This window comes from Falco punctatus (genome assembly GCF_963210335.1).
Source record: "Falco punctatus genome assembly, chromosome: 1".
In the NCBI taxonomy this organism is placed as follows: domain Eukaryota; kingdom Metazoa; phylum Chordata; class Aves; order Falconiformes; family Falconidae; genus Falco; species Falco punctatus.
This window is the reverse complement of record NC_137580.1, coordinates 1,276,465-1,294,334: the sequence shown is the minus strand read 5'-3', so window position 1 is coordinate 1,294,334 and position 17,870 is coordinate 1,276,465. Positions and strand designations below refer to the sequence as shown.

Genomic DNA, 17,870 nt, shown 5'->3' with positions numbered 1-17,870 from the left:
AGTGAGCTTATTTATGCACAAAACTGTAAATAAAGTTAAAAATATTTTTAAGTTAGAAATAGATCTGTATTTCGGATTCAGATTTGAATATGGATGTCCTTAAAAATCAGGAGAGTCTGTGTCTAGATGTATGGGCGTGATTTTTCTGAGAATCTTAGGTTGCCAATACTGAATACCAAATCTATTTATTTGGACATCAGAAATATCCACAGACAAGTCATTCAGTGCAATGTACGATAATACCCTAAATTAACCGATCAAATTTCACTCAAATTTTTGGTGTCACTTCTGGATACAATGCACAACTGTAGTTAGTAAGGATTCCATACTCAGTAATTCTTGATAGTTTAGTAAGGATGACACAGTAAGAAAACTTACAGAAATGTCAGCTGTCTGGCAGAATGTAGAGTTAACCTTGTTCTCACCTTACAATAACGTGTTAAAGAAAGTGTCATTGATGGCTTACTGGATAGGGAATTTTTTTCCATTCTCTTGCTGAAGAAGGAAGCTTTTTCATGCTATCACATTGATGGCAGTCATTTGGCAGAATATAAAACATGTGATGATCACAAGCAGCTTTGTAAAATCTACTTGTCCCCTTTTAAAACTGATGGTTTAATCTGTTTAGAAAAAGACAGAGGTAGTTTAAAAAATTCCCTGTAGCATATCTTGAACAAACTTTACGCGTTTGCTATTCCAGTCTAAGCCATGAAATACTGAACCTCCACAAAGTTTTTCGAAGCAGCTGGCAACACAAAACTTTGTGTTAGAAGATTTTTGTTTATTTTTAGTAATCAGTTGCTTTGTTTTGAGTCATGGTGGTGATGGTATTGCATCTTGAGCACGGTCCCCACACATGTTGATTTCATTATAGTTCAATTAACATAGGGATGTGATGATTGGCAATATCATCACTGCAGGGTGTGGCAGTGGGCAGAGAGGAGCAGTGAGCGTTGCAGAACAGCTACAGAAATGGCAAGCAAATCTCTTCCTGTTACATGAACATTGTGCCTTAGTGCTTTGAATTTTTGTGACATATGCCGTAAGTTTCAATTTTTGCAAACACTCCAGTCATTTGTACTTATTCAGTAAAAACATTCCAACATTTTGATTTACAATTTTCTTTGTAGAAAAATATCCTAATTAAATCTGTCATTATTTTCAGAGTTAGAGCAAGCGTGGGTGATAGATTTCGCTGCCCACTTTATTTTTTTTTTGAAATGACAGCAGGTTGGATTGGCTGGCTGATGTATTAAAACCAAATGGCAAAAAACCAAAACAAACCACAATTTATCCTTTTCACTGCAAGATTGCTGGCATTCTATTTCAAGCATCTTAATTCAGTCAGAAAAATCTCTATGAATTAGCAATCCTTAATATGTTTTTATTTGTTTTTGTTGTTCACATTTATGATTGTATGTGTCTATTCCTTGCATTTTAGTCAGTTCTGTTTCATGACTGTATTGGCAATGCAACATATGAATATTTAATTCCTTGCAAAGGCACTCCAATAACAGTTCTACATCTCTTTCTCTTACAATTTATCATGCATCAGGCACAACAATATCTAGTTGCTCTTTAGAATACACACTTTGTATTCTAAAAAAAAAAAAAAAGTGTGTTCTGTGTGGGTTAATAGACCAGATTTGTTTGCAGGTAGGAGCAGTGTGAGAAGTTAGCCAGGATCTAGCTTGGGCTCTGATTTCTTGTTCCAGGTTAGAGCAGCTTAGGGTTTGCTCTAACAAGCACCTGCTGAAGGCAGTTCTCAGAGCTGTCTTTTGCCATGACTCCTGTCACAGCTTTGCTACGTACTTCTGTCCAAAATCTGCAAAAATGGAAATGTAAGCTGGCAAAACCAGACCAGTCAAATATTGCCAGAACGTGATTAAAGATATCTAGCATGCTGAAAAATCCCTTTACAATGTCACAGCTGGTATTTTGTACAGAGGTAATGAGTCTGATTGACTAAAACGTAGCAGATATCCCAAAGTGCCTGAATATTAGCATTGGATTATTTATGTAGTATTAACTACTTTGTTATTTATTCATGGTTTCCAGTCATTAATTGCATCTTTTTGCTTTTTCATATTTTTAGAAGCTGTGTTGTACAATAAAATATGGTATTGTGCAGCAAAATTAGTACTGAATAAAAAAGAGTTTAATGCAGTGTCTTAGCAATGATGGCACAAGTTGATGTGTGCATTTCTGAGCTTAGTTTGCTTTCCAGCGTACTGCATTTTCTGTAGGACAAACATATATATATATATATATAAGATTTTATGTGATGACAGATTATTGAAACAACCTCTCTCCCTAGTATTTCTCAACGTTTTTAGTTAATGCCAAATTTTAGAATCTATTACTCCAGCAGACTTTTAAAAAATCACTAATAAAATAGCTATTTGTTCAGAGGAAGAAAAAGTGATTTATAGTCAACAAAAGAAGTCAGAAGTCTGAATAGTCAATGCCAGGAAAAGCCTGAAGTGGCCGAAGTAGAATATTATTAATGGAAAAATAAATTGATAATAAAAAGTATATTTTCCAAGTATAATTTTCTTCTAATGTTATGTAAATATTCAAAATCCAAAACAGATGTAACAGATGCCAAATCAATTTTTGTACATCTTTTCCTTTCAGCAACTTGGAAAGTGATATGATTTCTGCTTAATGAAAATGAAAATTGGTCCAAGAGGAAAAAGCCAATTTCATATGGTTTTAACTCCTGTAGTGTAATTTCTGGTCTGTGTGCTTTCTCTGACTGATGATACAAGCATTATCAGAAAGACCATTAACGTGAAAAGGTGTTAGTGCAAAAAATCTGTCAGAAATTGTAGATCATTGATAAAGAGAACTAAAAGGAAGGTTAAAGCCCTCGCAGACCGACTAGAGAACACAAGCAGAATCCAGTCTTAATACACTTTTTGGTAAATAAATTGGGATGCTTTCAAAATTATACAATGTTGACAAAATGACATATCAATAATGATCTACTATGGACATTATTCTTTTGGTTGTTTTATTAAATTCAGTGTGGAGTTTTTCAGTGTTTTCAGTTCTCAACGGAGTAGCATAGGGGAAGTGCAGAGTTTAATACTACAAAAATTTATTAACATTTATCTTAGATAATCAGACTAACAATGGAGGGTGATTAAGAAAAAAATGAACATTTTATACATATCTCTTACACTCCACTTCCATAACCAGTCAATATTTTTCTGTTAAACTCTTCTTATAGACAAAAGCTGTATATTTAAAGCTTATGTGTGTGAAACTATATGGGTTTATATATATAATCAAACAAATATATTAAAAATAGCCTGATAATTACAAATATTCCATTGCAAAAATTATCAATTCAAGCAAGCACAATGAAAGGAGATATTAATTAGCATTCTAAACAGACTTCTAAATCACTGTAACTTTGCTCATGTTTAATTTTTTTATTATTTTATTTGCTCAATTTGGTCGATATACTAGGATTAAAAATACTGCCTTTTGAGTTATAAAAACTTTATTTGTATACATTAGAAATAGATAAGTCTGGAAAATGTAAAATTAACTAAACAGAATACTTACATGCATGTACATCTCAACATTTCTGTTGAGAATTCTCTGAATTCTCTGTACAATTGTGAATTCTTTGTACATTTTCCCACAAAGAAACCATTTAGAGTGCTTTCAGAGTAAAAATATCATAAATTAATGAAAATGTGGAGATTGAACTGGAAAAAGCTACATGTTTAAAGGAGTATTTATAGTGCGTGGAATCTTTTAAGCTGAGTGTGTGAAAATTTTTCATCACATGAAATCACGTAAATGAGCTACATTATTTGAAATAGCATGCAATTATCTCTAGATACATAAGGACAAATTAAAAAAAAATTCCAAAATTGTTTTAGATATTGAAGTTTACTTATTCTTGGAGAAATAAACACCAGTATACTTCACATTTATAACATGGATGTTATATACTAAACAACAGATAATTCTAATTTGCAAATTTTATTTAACTGTTTTATCTTTATTGCATTAGACCATGTTGTGTGTCACACAAATAAAGAAGATGAAGTTAATCTCCCCTAACATTTATATGTCTACTACTTAGCCTGTCACATGAAGCTGTTTTCATAGTCAATGACGGGTAGTCAACATAGTCAACAGAATCTAGAGTCCATTTTACATTAAGTTGGCAACTGTATTTGGTTAGGTGAATCACACCCCAAAAGTACCTGTTTCTCTCCATGGAACACAAACCACATTGTTCTTGACTAGCACAGATGTTGTTTGCGCTGAACATGCCTATGCTTCAGGGAGACAAATCCTGTGCAGTGAATCTGAGTTATCTGAGTGAATCAGAAGTTCTGTGCAAACTGTTGACCCAGCAAACAGCATTTTTTTTATTTGGCAGAATGACAGCATCCTACAAACGGTTTCGATGTCTGGTACATGTCCTGTCCAAGTGATATGGGCATTTTCAGTGCTTCATACCAGGTCCACAGGACTTACTGCATGTACACAAGCTGTTGCCACAGTATATGTCAGGTTGAAGAAATGCAAGATGCAAAAGGCCCGTCAGCTTGCTTGCTGATAAATAAACTTCTCAGGCATTTCTTGATCTGCAGCAAATGCTATACCACCGGGACTGTTGGACATCCTGGGCAAATGTCATGCTGCCATGTTTTTCTCAGGCAAGATTGCCAAAAAGACAGTTATTCTGAGGAAATCCAGAATTACGTTAGCTCTCATACATTTCCTGAAAAGCATACCAAATGTACAGAGTTCAGTTGCCCTCCGATTTCTAGCAGTGATTTCTCATAATGCAATATAAATATAATTGCATACATATAACAAGAAATGGAAGGGAAGGACTGATCTTATGGAAAGGCAGTGGTAGGTCCTCAGAACTAATTTTTCACATTGGTTTTATGAATCGATGGAGCTAAAAAGCCTTGGAGACCTTTTTGGAATTTCTTAGCAGAAATAATACAGCCCAGCAGAAATTGGCTGGGCCTAATAAAACACAAGGCAGCTCAACTAGGTATGAAGTTGTTGTTGTCATTAGAAAATCACTGGCCATCTTGTTGAGCATAATGTGCAATAAGCTATAGACTGTGGATGTCAAATTCAGCATTGGAAATATTTTCTTGAAAATAGAAGAGCCCAATATATGCCACGTCATCAGTACTCACGAGCAGAAGCGACAGATCAAAGCTTTTAAGGTCTGAGCTCTACAGCGTGAAAATTGAGGACAAACAAAATAATCCATCCAGTTGAAGAGCAAATGACAATACAAGTGAGGTGAAACCCTCCTTTAAACTGGGATTCTAAGGAGTAGTATGTAAGGGCCCTTTCTGAGAAAAGGCTTTGTTCACTGTCTGGGTGCCGGGTTGCAGTGATAGTGCCACAGCTGTCTGCAGTGGGGGGTGTCCCAGAGCCTCCCAACGAGGGGCATGCCCAAAGACCACCACATCTCAGCTATCTGGGAAGAAGAGGCTTCCTCAGATGAGCATGGAGGAAGTAAAGGGCTTGGTGGAGTGTGAACTGCTGTAAAGGGCCTTTGCTGTGTGTAGGCATATTCCAGGGCAGAACGTGGGTGGCTAAGCAATTGTATATAACCGGTATTTATGTATGTAACGGGGGATCTCGCCTGGGGTTTGTGCCATCACACGCCACAGTAGTGCAGTAGTAGTTTAGATATAACTCATAATCTTTATTTCAGATGGTTGTGTGCATTGTCTTAGAAGCTATGCAAAGACTATATGAGATAGGAAGAGCCTACCTTTCTAAAAAAAAAGAAGAAAAATTATATGAGAAAGGAATTTCCTGTTTTCTTTTTTGCAAACATTACTTTTACAACTTTGAGTGCTTTTTTCAGTAAGGCAAAGCCATATAAAGCACCCAGGTACTGCAGAAAGGCATTTCTCATTAAAATCCAAATGATCCAAATACCCTGTCCATGTCTTTACAGTGATCGCTTGCAAATAATGTTTGATAAATAAATGCTTGCAATTAATCCTTTGATTTAAAAATGTATTTGTATCATAATCTAAAAGACTAAAACTACATCTGTTCCTTTTTCTTCTAGCTACCTTCAGTGGATTTATGTGACTATGTAATGGAGTAATGGAGGTTAACAAGAAAGTGCTGTTTATTTTCAGAGACTGTATGGAACTCAGCAGAAAAGGTATTGGAAATGGATACATTTTCATTTTTCTCTTCTGATTTAAATAGATGCATGAAGAAAGAATAATTGTCAGTAAATGGAAACTAAGAAATAATCTGACTGAAAAGAATTGCAACCCTGAAAAACCTATAAAGCACATGGGTTTGCTTCAGATCATTCAAAAGTTTGGACACACTGGGCAGGTCACTGACAATCTAAACACGTGCATCCAGGCATTGTGTGTTCTGGGGTGCAGCCTTTCTGACTGTGCCTCACGTGCCAGGCAGGAACACTTTGCCCTGCGTGCAGGAGTCCTTTTCCCCCTGATTTCTGTATCAGGTACCAGACTGGATCACCCTACATCTTTAGAATCCACATGCTCTAACTTCTGGGGGAAGCCAGAATACGTGTATGTCTCAGGGGAGTGCATAGGGAAGAAAGTATACACAGCTCTTCCTCCAGAAGTTGAGAAGCGCTTTTGTGTTCCAGAGGTCTCTTTTCTCTTGTGAAAAGCAAACTATCTAAAAACAAGTAGAGGATATGATTACAATACTCATAAAGATAAAAAGTATTAACCATCATTATCATTAACTCATAGACCTCAGAGTCAGCTTTTGAGGATAAAAAACATCTGGGTCTCATATATGAAACATTAAGTGAATGAATTTATTTGAGCAATTTGTTAAATGAACCTGGGGCAGTGACAATAAAAATAAAGGGAATATGCTACCTGTGTAATACCCAGCATGTCTAAAAGTTATTTGACATTTTTTTCACTGGAAAATCAATACTACAAGAAAGAGAAATTCATAACAGCTGAAGAGCAATTTGTATGCCAGCATTCACCGTATATCTTGAGATACGTGTATGTCCTGCCAGGAATCACATTAAATAACTTGTAGCAGAAAATACTTTTCACTATAGTATAAGGCAGAAGAGGACTGTTATAGGGAGCTCTTGCATAATTTTAAAAGGAGTAAAATGTCTGAAATTTTCCTTCTCAATATAGGTTGCATTGTTTTGGCCGAGGATACATTCAGTAAAGTCTTTAGTTGGTTGTATTTGAATTTAGATGAAAACAAAGCCAAATGCTACACAAAACATAAATGGTAAGGAAATGTGAATTTCAGTGAGGAGCCCAAACTTATCTGCCAATTTCCTGCCTACCTGTACTGCTACATAGTTATGCTATGTTAAATCCAAGATCTTTGAAAACTGTAATGAACCAGTATCCAAACCTTGAAGATCTACTCGCCATTCGTAGTGATTTGTTCCTTTCAGGTACATACTTCACTCCAGCTCTCATCAGCGCAGTTATTAAGTGTCATCAGGATGATGTTAAGAAACACAAACACCGAATACTATGGACTCATGAGTTAACTTTTGTTATGTCCAGAAGTCTTCTTTACATAAATAACATAAACTTGGGGGGTAATGCTTCTGTCAGATGTTCCACTGATGATTTATGTAACTTAATCCTAAATTTCTTTCTTAGTTTTGTTAAGATAATACTGTACCTTATATATATTGTACCTTTTATATATATATATATATAGGCAAACATGCACATGCACACTGCACACATATATACATCAATGCTAAATGTGCCAGGGGAAAAAAACACCCTGAAAATTAAATAAAAACCAAGGAATAAGGAATGCAGAATATTTTTTAAAAGTCAAGGAACATAAGGAAGGCCCAGCATTTGTCGTTTTTCTGCATTTTTAGTTCATTGAGCACATACGTGATGTTGTTAGGAAACACTGTTCTAGGATAAATTTCTCGATGCAACATACTGTCGTAGCTTTGGGAGAAGTTTTTAGTTATCAAAGTAAGGTCTGGAGGAAGGCCTTGGTCACCTACATGGACAAGAATAGCTAGATTTGAACATTGTTGTAAAAGACGAGGCATGTAAACCTTACATAGACATTTGGGTTTAGCTGGAGACCTGGTATAAAGGGCATATCCAGGCATGAACAGTAGTGAAAAGGATTGCGTACGCTGATTAAACAGTAAGAAATAATTTGATTTTTCCTATACATAGTGAAGAGTTCATTTGGTCATTATTTCAGAAACATTTAGAATTATTTTTTTACAAGTTCAGTGTAACAGAGATTGGTCTCAAGTAAGAACTCTAATTCAAAATCAAATCCCTCCCTAATACTGATAGGATTTTTTTTTGTTTGAACTAGGGGTTTAAGATGAATGCATGCCTGCTGCGCCACAATAGACCATTGTCTTGTTCACTTAAAATTTGCTGTTGATTTTTAAGAAGAATTTTGCATTATTTCACAGGGAAAGTAATGTGTTTTATAAATGTCCATGGATAATATTTTGTGGAGCTTGCATTGCTTTACAAATTGTAGGTAGATCTTTTAATAGATATCTTAATTCTATTTTTTGCATAGCATAAACAAACAAAAAGTACTTGACAGTCTGACCTCCATAAAGAAATGTTTTTTGAACACTATAAAAAAAACCAAAACAACCCTGGTAGCATTTCTCTGTAAGTAACTAACAAAACATTAAAAAAAATAGGGAAATAAAAAAGAACTAGAAACTAGAACTGTATGGAAGATCCTTAATTTGGAAAATGGCAAGCTTCTAAAAAAACAACAATTTTTAAGTGAGTTTTAACAGTAGTTTGTGCGTTATTGAAAAGATCAGAACATGGGATTTCTGGCCAAAAAGAAATAGATATCCCCCTAGAATGACAGGTACACAAATTCAGATGAGCTCTTCTAAACTGGTTAGAAACAAAACCTTGAGTTTCAGTTTACCAAATTCCAGTTGACTGATCATCAAGCTAAAACACTGTAAAAGAATTTTTACTTACATTTTGGATGCACCGTATTGTAATCCTTCGCAGTCAGTAATGAACATATCTCTTCAGTAGCCCCTGAGTAAAACATTTTTGAAACCAATGGGTGAAATGCACTTTAGTTAGCATCTGAGTATGGTGATTAAAACGTCAATTTGGTAAGCTTTGAGTTTCTAATTCATGACGGTAATGTGTGGATGTGGTATTACAGCTGTTTCCTCTGTTATCCAGAATACAACATTTAGTAGTACACATGACTGGAAAGGGAACCCAAGGAAAAGAAATGCTGCAAATTGAATGTTTACAGCACTTAGTATCAGTGACTATGAGTAGACCTCAGAGAGCAGTTCAGATCAATTCTTCAGATTATTTCTTACTATGAAAGCCAAAGGAATACTAGAAATAAACTTAATGTTGGGGTTTTTTTTAGTGCATCTTAATGAACAGCAATTTGAAATTTGATATTGACAGTAGTATCTTCTAAAATCACACAGTTATCTAGATAAAGCCCAAAAATTGCTTTTTTTTGCCAACACCCCTAATTTAACACGTGGTTAACTTTTAAACAAAGGTCCCATTACAAGTGTTTGTTGTGAAATATGTATTACTGAAATCACCCAATTGAGAAAATGCTTTGTATTATATGTTTCCCTCATACCTTTTTAGGAAAAGTAGAAGAGTGAGGTGAAAAACGCGCTGGATTCTGTAATTTATACAAGTTACCTTGTGCATTTCTGCTCCCCATTTCCCTATTCTGAGTGCCTAGCAATGCAGTGAGTTTGTCTTCACAGCGCCAAGTGAAGGGGCTTCTTGATAGTCAGAATTGCTTTATTCAGTTGGGTTTTAGTCAAGCTGAGTGTAATTTAGAGGACCAAACATTACTCTGCTTTAGTAGAAATAACACTGTTTAAATGCAGGAAGCAATTTCAGCAGAGTGAAAAATCTCACTGCCATGCTAGGGGGAAAGAAGGAGCAGAGATTTGGGGAGCAATGTCCCACACCATGATGCCCAAATACCATCACATACTATTTTGTAGTATGTACGTATACAGGAATATTTGCAGATGTATACACAGATACATCCACATTCTCTTCCCTCAAGCTGCAGGAGAAAGGTTGCAAGTTTTTCCTGCCAGCTTTTTTCCCCCACTTGCTGTGTCGACAGTGATATGAGGAGAAGTAACAAAATGTTCTACAGACTTTTTTGATGAGAAATGTTTTAGGCCTGCCAAGTCCATAGTCATTTTTGCCTTGAAAGCTAGATGAGAAAGATTGTCAAGGAAACAAATAATAGTGAGTTACAATAGAAAATGTTGCCTTAGAAAATTAGGGAGATAGGAGCCAAAGATCTACCAGACTAATTTATAATTGCTGTGGTTTTCACAATAGAACAGAACACTGCATGGATACCCTGGGTTTTGATGTAGAAGGTTTACTTGTAAATGCTTTAATGAGTTTTCAAGGGATATTAAGAAGATAGGTGGCAAAGACAGTTTTGACATCATGCAGAAAGGAGTACAGTCATTTTCTGAAATGTGTTCCAGGTAAACGCTTGGGTCATTTCTAAACACATTAAAATTTTTTTAAAGCAATAATGTCATGTAAGATTCCTTTTTTTTTTTTTTTTTTCATCAAAACTGGAATGTGAACTTACGGAAATTCAGTGAAGGCCATGTGAATTAATTCAGTGGAAAAGGAATCTATTTTTTATGTACTTATTGATGGATATGTTCCAGAAGTCCATTAGTTTCCCAGAGTTCACTGTTTAATTAGAGTAAAGATTATGATGTGATTAGATATCAAGATTCAAGCGTCTGACAAAACAAACAATTTGACATTGATATAAAGGGATCTTGGAAGTACTTCCCTCTTTCCTTCACCTGGAAAGTTCCTGCCTAGTGGCGTGAGCTTCTTTGGTAACTCAGTTCTGGAAGAGGATTTGTTTGTTTGTTTAAATACACATGGTAAGAGCTGCTGGTGGGCTGTTAAATAACATTTCCATTGCCCTGAGTCAGAATGGAACCAGTGTCTTCCAGCTGGTGGCTAGCATACTGTCAGCACCATGCAAAGGAAATTCAGCTGCTATAAAAGATAAGAATAAAACATTCATTTCCCCAAATAGTTGGGAAATGAAAATTCTATCACTTTTCTGATTGTATTCATTTTGCTTCTTGGTGTAGATTGTATACTACCCCCCTAAAGATTAATATTGGAAGAAAAGAATTAAAATGGAGCCTGTCCTAGAAGGATGTCTTCTGTGTAAAACTCACTACTCTTTCTTCCATCCATCTTTGAAAAATAACTGTATAGGGCCTTTTTGGTACATACCAGGTTTAGTATGCAAATGATAAAAGAACACAGGTTCAACAAAGGGAATAGAAATGGTTGGGAAGGCAATATATACAAATTAGGAGGAAAATTATTATTGAGATTCAGAGAAACATCCACGTTGGATTTCTAGTCCTTGCTTCAGTGATATTGTCACCTTTTCTAGCATCTAATAAATTTCTTTTAGAAGGAATCAATATACATAATCACAAATGAGGTCCACATAACTGGGCAGGGTTTTATCTCTCTCTCTCTCTCTTCTCTCTCTCTCTTTCTCTATCTATCTATCTATCTATCTATCTATCTATCTATCTATCTATCTATCTATCTATCTATCTACCCTGCAATCCAAGGGAGATCCCTGTGATTTTCAGTAATCATTTTCATATCAACCGTGCAGGCTAAGTGTGCTGAATCAGCCACAGGAGCCTACATTTTGTTGTCATCCCAAAGACTTAGGAAAGAATGTAGGAATTGCTGGATACTATATATATCCATGCATTCAGCCAAGCCTTTTAGAGCTGCTGAACCAGCAGGCTTGATAGCTTTTGTTGCCAATGAAGCGGTGATACAATATCAGTAACTTCAGGGTTGTAATTTGTCAGCTGTCTAACTGTATGAACTGAGAGTCTGAAAGCCCCAAGACGTGGAAAGCTCACAGACCAGCAACTCCTCTGTGTTATTTTGGTCATTTGGGATTTCACTTCCATAAACAGTCAATGGGAAAAGCTGTGGCCTTTTAGGCTTCCCCTGTGGGAGAGCAGGTCCTGATGTAGCGCCAAAGAGAAAGGACACAGCAGGCAGGTTCTAGAGTACCAGAAAACTTTGTGTTAATTTGTTAATTTTCTCCCTATCGCTGCAGTGGAGCTGGAATTGGGCTTGGCACTCTGAGGCACGGTACCAAGGCACGGTGAGGCACCTAACAGTTTGCTCCCACCTGATTATTGCCTCCTCTTTTCACCCCTCCCCTGTCACATTGTGGCGTATTTAGGAAATGGATATAACAAATGAACCACCAGAAAGTGAGACTAGAAAGGAAACGTCATCCCTCTAAGCACTGTTACGTGGAATAGTGGTTGTCCAACTAGAAGCAGCCACCACTTGGTCACAGAAAAAAAAAAAAAAAAAAAGTACTGGCATCCCAGCTGGAGTATCACACTGAACTTCGTCTCATCTGTATTTGTGTTTGTTCATGATGACATAGACTTAGTCCCTTGTTTTATCCTGGGTGACCATGGCTTTTCAGATTTGCCTTCACTTGAAGGCTGGAGTTGAGAGCATTACGCAGCTGATGTGCTTGTGTAAAGATACTGACTTTTCTCTGCTCACTCTCTACCAGCCAAAAAACTGCTTTACTTTTTAAAAATAATTAATCTAGCTTAAAAATGGATTAGTGTTGACATCTCTTCTTAACAATATGGATAGAAACTCAGAATGAACAGCTGTTTGGATAATCTTGGATGAAAGCCTTTCCCTAGGCAAATGCAGTAGATGCACGGGCACATGCAGGAGCACGTTGCTGCCATTGCTGGTGCCCATCTGTCAGGCTGGCACGGTGCCCACTTGGAAGCTGCCTCTGAAGCAAGGTCCTCGTAACGTAGGCTCTGCCTCCTCTATGGCAGTACTGCCACCTGGGTGCCAAATGACTTTTCACAATATCTTCCATTTTTCAGTAAAAAGCAAAATAGCAACATTTTTAAAAGGAGGAAAAAGTTAATATAATTCACTGAAAAACTGGTTCTATTTTCAAACAAATTTGCTGTAATGGCTTTAGGGGTGTGGGTGTGTGTATATACACACACATTTATATGTAAAAACACATCATTTCCTGTTGTGAAAAAAGTATAGGGGAAGGGATAGTTCAGAATATTTAGCCGTTACATCTGGGTCAAGATTAGTTACAGAAAAGAGATCATATTTAAGTACCTGAAGAGACTGATTCTTTCTACTCCAGGAAATTCTTTGAAAAACACAGATAACCAAATAAGAGGTATTGGATTTCAAACACTTCCGAAATGTCTGTCCCTTACCTAATGTTTCTGATGGAGTCAATGTCACCAAAAGCCTAGCAGTGATCTTTTCTAGGCAGTGAATGGAATTCAGGGTAATTCCTACTGCAATGCATAATCCCCCTCCAAGCCATTAAAATGACCTTAACTGTTGTATGCAGAATTACAGCTGCAGTCTTTCATGTCTTGCCAAAATTCAGCTTACATTTTACACAGAGTATTCTATTTAATTATGTTTTCTTCAACAGAACTATTTATTCTTTTATTTTATTTTGGTCTGTTAATGAGGTACTAAGTTTGATGCCATGTCCAATAGTAATAGGTAAAAATATGGGTCGGTTTAAATTACAATACAACAGCAACAGAGGTAAAAATGTGTTTTGAAATAGAACTATTACCAAAAAATTCACCAGAGGGCAACGTTGCACAAACTCTTTCCAAGTTCTTTTTAGCGTGTAAGCAAATACTGCGGTTTAGGAAGATGTGTTGGTTGTAGCCTTCCATCATGTAAGACTCTGCAACAACAGCAGTTCTCTCTGAAGAGGGACCTTCATGTGTATCAGGAATACTTACCATCTCCTTGACTTCTAATTAGAATTCGTCATTGAGGCAGACCTGGCTACTGATGAGTAGACGCTGTTTTCTGAACTGTGCAAATGGGAGACATATATCATACCCTATAGGCTACTTTGGCTATACAATACAGTTTTAACACTGCCAGCCAACCTTCTTACTGGACTAACGGCACAACTGCTATGAAGTGGAAGCCCTTCATGTGAGCACAGTTTTGCAGTACGAAGAGCTTCCAAAAGCCCAAAGAAAATATTCCATCGTCAGCTTAGTTCTCTGTATTGCAGTAGAGCTACCTCACAAAATAAAGGCAATGTTGGAATACGCTGTATTGGCTTTCTGCCAAAATCTAGTAGCACAATATCTCTGAATCTGCAGGAAAAAAAAAAAAAAAAGAAAATGTTTAGTCAGGTTTTCAATAAGGAAAGATGCTTCAAGTAGGTTCAGGTAGGAAGGACGTGACCCAAAATTGGTAAAAAAGCTTAATACCCATCCCTGCTCTGTGACCTATGGTTGTCATTTATTGGATCTGTGCAGTGGTATTTATGATGATACAAAGAATAACCCTTAGTTTTTTTCATTTAATTGGTGGAAAGATTTATTTAGAATTGTCATCCATCCTTAATTTTGTGAAGCAGAAGAAACATTTCGTGTCTGGCTTCATCCAAAATATTTAAACTGCATCTTGTATTTTTAAAGTGGCTCCTGCTTCAACTTTTACTTAGGAAGTGATGACACTTAGGGTGCCATACTAGACTTAAAAAAAATGGATTCAAAATCCAACAGGGTTGGGGTATTTTAGGTTATTTTCAGCCCATTTTAAAAGGACTAATGATTATATTTAGTCATTTGCATTTCTAGGCAGGAATTGAATCCTTTTTTTTGTTATTCAAAAGTCATGGAGCACTTGGCACGCAGAAGGTAATATCCATTAGCTTGTGGCCGTCATCTAACCCCATGTTCACATCTGAAAATAGTGCAGTAAAATGGTCTAATTCATCACGGTCCTAGGAAACATAGATGGAATTATATATGGAATTAACCTGGCTTCTGAATTAAGTGATTCTATTTCAACACCAAATCATATGGAAAGATAGCATGTTATGGATGTGGGCTAATTTGCGTATTAATGTGAATCTTATCAATTTACTGTATTGCTGTAGCTGACTTCAAGTAATATAAGCAACGTAATCTATGCACAAAGCAGATGGAGACAGTTTGGGTCCAGGTGTAGTCCAATGCCATAATACCTGTTTTTATATACCTGTGTACCAGGCATACAAAAAATTTCAGACTGCTTTCATTTGCCTCTAAGGGGACTGAATTTCAGTGAATTTGCAGCACAAGTAATTTATGTGTTTTGAACGGTGATTTGCTGACTGCAAGGATAAATGTTCATCTCTAGCCTATGGTAAGCCTACTTACAGGCTGAATCAAACACTCCAAAATAAAGTAATGGATTAGTTAAAAAGAATATTTAACTTAGAAAAGACAACATTTATTATCTATTACGGACTTCCAACTTGTGGAATTATACAGCACAATTTGATTCACTTTCCCTGCCACCTGTTGCTCAAACCAGGGTGACAGAAATGAGGCTGAGTAGGACAGTGCCACAGTTACTTTTGGCAAAATAAAAAGTAGACTCTGGAAAAAGTCCAGCTCAAAGCATATTAGCCCTGCAAATACATGTGGGAAACATGTACAACTTTTTGTACTCTGCAGACATGCCCACACAGGCAGTTTATGAAATATTGCTTGGTTAGATGCATGCGACTTTAGATGTCCTGAAATAGCGTGACAGGAAATCTTTATTTACCGATCTGTTGGCCACTATTTCATATGAATGCTTTCAATGGGTATTTCCCAGAGATTCACTGGACATAAATATTTCAAAAGTTAATAATTATAGTTTCAAAATACCCTAAGAAATTACCCTGCTTTTGACAAATAACTCACAAAGTCCACACTGATAGTTCTGCTACACTTCTTTGTAGCCACAATGACCACTGGCACCTATTTAAAATGTTTTTTCATAGCATCTCTTTACCAGGAGTGCCAGGAGAAGAAACCTAGGATTTACACTAAAGAGACTGAGGCTTTTCAGATTTGTAATTTGATGTCAGGAACAGACTTAACTCCTGAATTAATTTTGATACCCCTAGCACTGACAATTCTAAATAACCATGTGCTGCCACTACACTTTCACAATCTACTGCTTAATTTTTGTGTGACTTCAATAACACAGCTGCTTACTGCATTGTTTTCATGCTTCTGCAATGCACTTTTCTTGCAATAATGTGGAAGTTTCAGTTTATTCAATTTGCAATACAATACTATTGGATTGGATTCTTCTTGTCCTTTTCTTTCCACAGGTTTTTTGTATCCCTACACACACATATACACACACCCAGTATCAGCTGTCTGGAATTAACTTTTACACAAATCTGGCACGGAGTCTGGCTGTTCTAGAGACTTTCTTTTTCTCCAGAAGCTGGAATTAATGAAGATACTATGTCTACTGAAAAATGAGATTTTTGGAAAGTAGAAGCAGGGCATTCTCAGTCTGTGTAATTTATATTCAATCTACATATGGTATGTGAAAGTTCTCTTTAATTTTTTGTACATATATAAAATGATCTGTTTGGGAAAAGACATTTGCCTTTGTCAAATAACGATCTCAGAAAACTCATAGAAAAGGAAAATAAGCAAACTCCATTTTCAAAGACAGGGGTTCAATAGTTTTTCTATAACAAGCAGTCAATTTGGGGATTTTTTTGGCCGTACTGAAAACTGAAGCAAAAAGAATTGTCCAGAAATCACATAGGTTTTCAACAAAATCCATCAATATTTTACTAGAAATCAAAGTAAACATAAAAATGTCTTTCAGTCAAATAAATTGTTGAAATGCCCTTTTTGCTTTTCCCAGGATGAATGTTGCAGTAATTGTAGCTTAAAGATTTTATATAAAAATTTTAAATAACAAAATGTAGAAGGTTACAATCCAGAAATATCAGAATATTCTACAGTATCTACTTTTTTATTTTATCTTAAATTCGACCTTTCTACAATAAGCTTAGTTAGAAGAAGAAAGCTATCAGTGTAAGGGAAAATATAATAGGAAATACTGTTAAATATAGAGAAAAAGACAGAGTGCTTTCCCTTTTACTCATTTTTGGAGCTTGCAGGTGGTTAAGTTCCTTCAGGATGTTTTGGAATTCCAAAACTATGGTTATTTTCCTCTTTTCTACTAATATTTTATACAACTATATTGTATGGTTGGTAAGATTGCATTTTTTAATCTGGTAGAAATCTGGTTTTTCTTCTGGACAACTGAGTGATGAGTTCAGTTTGGATTGTTCTAAAAGCCCTACAATAAGGCAGGTTCTTAGGCTGTACAATTTACAAAGAATTAAAATAAATTATGTTTATTTATTTATAGGTTATTTGTGGGAAAGCAAAATATAACAATGGATGCTTTCAGAATTTGAGAAGAAAAGTCACCAAAACCACCTCTTGGTTTTGGATATTAAAAAAGGATATATATGCTTCAGCTAACATATGTACCTATAGCAACCTACTGGTTTTGTCAGTACAAAAAATGTTTTTAAATATAATTAAATGTTTACAGTTTGAAAGTTCTTGTACATTTTCATGATCTACAGCCAGTTAGGGCTCTTGCATGACAGCAGCTGAGGATCTGAACTAAACTTGGTTAGGTCCTTTCAGCACTATGTTTGCAACTTTCTGGTAAAATTACCACCTGTAGTCACAACAATAGATTTAGTTACAGGACTGTATTTTATGGGGTTTCCTAAACACTTGTAACCATTTATTCTCCCCAAAATCGTATTTGTGTGGGCTGCAGGCAGCGTGGGGGGTGTCCTAGGGAAGGTCAGACAGGGGTAGTCCGGGCAGGTAGGTAGTTCCTGCAGGGTCCTGAGCTTTTTTCAAATGCCAACTTTGTGCCTTTGCTTGA

General features: G+C 36.1%; 1 protein-coding gene and 1 long non-coding RNA gene across 2 annotated transcripts in view; one reads left to right on the top strand and one right to left on the bottom strand.

The window, feature by feature from the left end:
* Positions 1–17,870, top strand: part of VEGFC (vascular endothelial growth factor C) — a 249,332-nt gene that overhangs the window by 31,029 nt on the left and 200,433 nt on the right. The window contains exon 2 of the mRNA XM_080405154.1: positions 6,086–6,184. The gene's annotated coding sequence lies outside the window, so the exon portion shown is untranslated. The remainder of the gene's footprint in view (positions 1–6,085; positions 6,185–17,870) is intronic.
* LOC308070879 overlaps positions 1–17,870 on the bottom strand; it is an 89,767-nt gene that overhangs the window by 20,111 nt on the left and 51,786 nt on the right. The window contains exon 2 of the long non-coding RNA XR_013930886.1: positions 379–17,870. This exon is cut by the window's right edge and continues 17,196 nt beyond it. This is a non-coding gene — a long non-coding RNA (uncharacterized lncRNA). The remainder of the gene's footprint in view (positions 1–378) is intronic.